Here is a 4,987-nt window from a genome sequence, read left to right as displayed (position 1 = left end):
CTCAGAGGCACAGCACTGACTCCTCGCTGCAGCACTAGGAGCCTTTCATCCACATGGCTCAGAATAAAAGGGAGAAAAACTAGAAAGAAAGGATTAGTATAAGTAGAAAGAAAGAAAGAAAGGAGGGAGGGAGGGAGGGAGGGAGGAAGGAAGGAAGGAGGGAAGGAAGGAAGGAAAAAAAGAAAGTAAGAAGGTAAAGTAAAATAAAGATATAATACAGTTATTAAAATAAAAAAATAATTATTAAGAAAAAAATGAAAAATAACAACAAAAAAACGGACAGATAGAACCCTAGGACAAATGGTTGAAGCAAAGCTATACATACAAAATCTCATACATACACACTCAGAAAAAGAGGAAAAGGGGAAAAAATCATAAATCTTGGTCTCAAAGTCCACCTCCTCAATTTGGCATGATTTGTTGTCTATTCAGGTATTCCAGAGATGCAGGGTATATTAAGTTGATTGTGGAGCTTTAATCCGCTGCTTCTGAGGCTGCTGGGGGAGATTTCCCTTTCTCTTCTTTGTTCTCACAGCCCCAGGGGCTCAGCTTTGGATTTGGCCCCACCTCTGCACGTAGGTCGCCGGAGGGTGTCTGTTCTTCGCTCAGACAGGCCGGGTTTAAAGGAGCCGCTGATTCGGGGGCTCTGGCTCACTCAGGCCGGGGGGGGGGGGGGGGGGGAGGGGCACGGGGTGGGGGGCGAGCCCGCGGCTGCAGAGGCCAGCGTGACATTGCACCAAGGCCAGCGTGACATTGCACCAGCCTGAGGCGCTCCGTGCGTTCTCCTGCGGAAGTTGTCCCTGGATACTGGGACCCTGGCAGTGGCGGGCTGGACAGGCTCCCCGGAAGGGCGGTGTGGATAGTGACCTGTGCTCTCACACAGGCTTTTTTGTTGGCGGCAGCAGCAGCCTTAGCGTCTCATGCCCGTCTCTGGGGTCCGCGCTTTCAGCCGCGGCTCGCGCCCGTCTCTGGAGCTCCTTCAAGCAGCGCTCTTAATCCCCTCTCCTCGCGCACCAGGAAACAAAGAGGCAAGAAAAAGTCTCTTGCCTCTTCGGCAGGTCCAGACTTTTCTCCGGACTCCCTCCCGGCTAGCCGTGGCGCACTAACCCGCTGCAGGCTGTGTTGACGCCGCCAACCCCAGGCCTCTCCCTGCGCTCCGACCGAAGCCCGAGCCTCAGCTCCCAGCCCCGCCCGCCCCGGCGGGTGAGCAGACAAGCCTCTCGGACTGGTGAGTGCCAGTCGGCCCTGATCCTCTGTGTGGGAATTTCTCTTCTTTGGCCTCCGCACCCCTGTTGCGGCCTCCGCACCCCTGTTGCTGTGCTCTCTTCCGCGGCTCCGAAGCTTCCCCCTCCGCCACCCGCAGTCTCCGCCCACGAAGGGGCTTCCTATTGTGTGGAAAACTTTCCTCCTTCACGGCTCCCTCCCACTGGTGCAGGTCCCGTCCCTATCCTTTTGTCTCTGTTTATTCTATTTTCTTTTGCCCTACCCAGGTACGTGGGGAGTTTCTTGCCTTTTGGGAGGACTGAGGTCTTCTGCCAGCGTTCAGTAGGTGTTCTGTAGGAGTTGTTCCTCGTGTAGATGTATTTCTGGTGTATCTGTGGGGAGGAAGGTGATCTCCGCGTCGTACTCTTCCGCAATCTTCCCGGAAGTCCCGAATTTAACATTTAAATAAGTAGACTGTGTAAAGCAGCTTGCTCTCCCTAATGGGGGTGGGCTTCACACAATCAGTTGATGCTCTGAGTAGCACAAAAGGCTGACCCTCTCCTGAATAAGGGAGAATTCCACTTACTGACTGCCTTTAAGCTGGATTATTATTTCCCCTTGCGTTTGGGTTCGAACTGGGTTCAGCTTCTCTTGGGTCTAGAAACTGCTGGCCTTTGGAACAGAAGTACACCATCAGCTCTCCTGGGTCTCCAGCTTGCTGACTGCTGACTTGCTTAGGACTTGTCAGTCACCATAATCATGTGAGCCAATTTCTTATAATAATTCACTCTTCTCTAGATTGATCTATCTATCTACCTGTCTATCTATACTATTGGTTCTGTTTCTCTGGAGAACCTTGATTAATACGTCCATAAATCTTCTTGTTGTTGTTGAAGAAATTGGGTTGTATTTCCCATAGTTTCCATTGTCCACTGGAGTTTGCATCCTGGTCTTGTCATTTAACATGTTCCTCTGTCCTTTAAGTTTCCTGTAAATTGGATCTAATGAATAACCTGATTGATATTGGCTTTTTAATTTCCAACAATTGTTTTTTAGTTTTTTACAAGAGAACAGATCCACACTTTTATTTATTTACTTTCAATAAGTTTAAGTCCTTGAAGGGTACAGCATCACATGGATTCTGTGTCCAATGGCCTTAGCAGGAAGATTGCTTCGGAATTTGGCACAAACCATGCCAGTGTTTCCATGAACATGAGTTATCTTTCCTCAGATTACTCTGGTTTTGTTAGTCTTTCCACTAGGAGTTACTGTGTTGTTCTTTGCTTTGTATACATTAGCACATCTCTTGCCTAGATAGAATTCAGTTTCATCTGGAGCATATACATCTTCAGTTTTCAAGAGAGTTGTGTGTTCCCTCTGGTTCCATAGACCCCACTTATAGCCAGCAAAAATGGCCTTGGACCACAGCCTTCCAGACATATTTGTTGCTTTAGAAGTCCTGTTTCCAGCAGGCCTCCACCGGTTCCAAGATGACTGAGCTCCAGGACAATTTTGTGAGTTGTGCTGTGTGTACTTCTATCAGGTGGTACAGAAAGTCCAATTGTGTTCTTTGTGATGTTAGCAGCCACTGATGATCATTGACTAGATGAATTCATTAGAGATTGCAAGATGCTGATATTCTAATTCTATTGTTCCTTCTTTCCATGTGTAATTCTATAAAGAGAAAATTTGCTTGTCAAGTATTGGTTACTCTGAAGTAGTATGTATAGGAAATACAGGAGTAATGATTATTTCTTTGCTCTAGTTACCAGTTTTCAAGTTTAATGAATCAGTTCGCTAGCACCCTCCAAAAGTGACAAATTAGTTGGAGTTTTTGAAAGTATTATTTTAAACACAAGGCTTAAATACATTTGATGTGTTTTAATCTGTTGCAGTTATTAACCTTAGTGATGTTCAAATTAACCATTCTTGGCCAGTGAGAGTTTATTCTAGAAGACTCCTGAGGTTTTTCTTTTTAATTAATTAATTACATATTTTTGGCTGCGTTGGGTATTCACTGCTGTGCGCGGGCTTTCTCTAGCTGCAGCGAACGGGGGTCTACTCTTGGTTGTGGTGCACGGGCTTCTCATTGCAGTGGCTTCGTTTGTTGCAGAGCACGGGCTCTAGGCATACAGGCTTCAGTAGTTGTGGCACACAGGCTCAGTAGTTGTGTCTCGCAGGCTCTAGAGCACAGGCTAAGTAATTGTGGCTCATAGGCTTAGTTGCTCTGCGGCATATGGGATCTTCCCGGAACAGGGATCGAACCCGTGTCCCCTGCATTGGCAGGCGGATTCTTTTTTTTTTTTTTTCGGTACGCGGGCCTCTCGCTGTTGTGGCCTCTCCCATTGTGGAGCACAGGCTCCGGACGCGCAGGCTCAGCAGCCATGGCTCACGGGCCCAGCCGCTCCGCGGCATGTGGGATCTTCCTGGACCAGGACACGAACCCATGTCCCCTGCATTGGCAGGCGGACTCTCAACCACTGCGCCACCAGGGAAGCCCATGGCTGGCGGATTCTTAACCACTGAACCACCAGGGAAGTCCCTCCTGAGTTCTTTTGATATGAACCTGGTAGTCTCTGGAATCAGGCACTTCTCCAAGGAGCTCGAGTTCCTTTTAATGAGGAATGATCTGTAGAAAACACAATCTGGCCACTAGGGTTCTCCTTGCTCCATGTGTCTAAAACAAAATGAGCTCAGAGTAGACCTCCCTTCCTGACTCTTGGACTGAAGAGTTCATATAGAAAGTCACTTTACCCTACAGACAAAAAGTTACCCAATTTTTAAGGGTTATGTAGGAAAGTGATAAGAAGTGGAGAGAACTGGCGTAGATTCTGGACAGACACCCATGGTTTATGATTCCTGCCAGAAAAATCTAGTCTTTCTGATCTGAAAACAGCTTGAGGCAGAAATTAACTATGGCATCCCTGGGTAGTGGAGACAATGTAAGGGGTGATTCCATAGTCTACCTAGGCCACCCTCAGGGTCTACATGGCTCCAGATTCTGCCAAGCTGATATCCAATCGATATGAAAAAAAAGACCACAGACTCAAAATTTAAAAATAAATCTTTGTTATTTCCAACAATTGCATGGCAATAAGGGAGGAGGGAAATGCTCACCAGCCAGTAGCCAAAGGACCATCACACCCCAGTTCCCTACCACACCAAGGTTGTATGATTCCTTTTATTCTTAAGAGGACAATCTGAGATCCTCTGGTCAGTAGGGAAGTTGTAGCCTCAGGACTTTTAGGTAAGGAGAAGAGGGTTTCCTGACACTTAGGAAGCAGAGATAAAATTTTGTGATACTTATCAGGGAAGAAGAAAGTGGGCCTTATTTATAATTGTATGTTTAAATAGGTAAAAAATGCTACTTTAAAAAGGGACTGAAACATGCATTTGAATGGGATCACATTGTTAGTCCTGTAAAATATTAAGGACTCCTCATTTTGTGGAGACTTCAACTCTCTTTCTGTCACTACAACCATTTACTCTCTCTTATTGTGGAGGGGCTGATTTTATCTTCCTTGATCAATAAGACCTTGCAAAGACACTGGCATTTCATTTCTTTTTCCCTTTCCTTTTTAAGGGATTTAACTTTGGAATCTTCCAAAGGATGTTTGGCGAATGCCAGATCCCCAGAATTTGGGGGATTTTTCTTTGTTTTAAACAAAAATTGTACCTGATTCTTCTTGTTCATGTTAGTGACCATCTAATCACAGAGTCGAACACTTTCTCCCCTATACAGAAAAATAAACTAAGCATGCGTTACAATAAAATCTGTCTTTTC

General features: G+C 46.2%; 1 pseudogene; it reads right to left on the bottom strand.

Moving 5' to 3' along the window:
• Nucleotides 1–2,310: 2,310 nt before the first annotated feature.
• LOC114892080 lies at nucleotides 2,311–2,676 on the bottom strand (annotated as a pseudogene).
• Nucleotides 2,677–4,987: the final 2,311 nt, after the last annotated feature.

This window comes from Monodon monoceros, unplaced genomic scaffold (assembly GCF_005190385.1).
Source record: "Monodon monoceros isolate NGI ecotype Baffin Bay Population unplaced genomic scaffold, NGI_Narwhal_1 Super_Scaffold_12, whole genome shotgun sequence".
Lineage (NCBI taxonomy): Eukaryota > Metazoa > Chordata > Mammalia > Artiodactyla > Monodontidae > Monodon > Monodon monoceros.
Note: the sequence above shows the minus strand (reverse complement) of the source record. Positions and strands in the feature narration are given on the sequence as shown.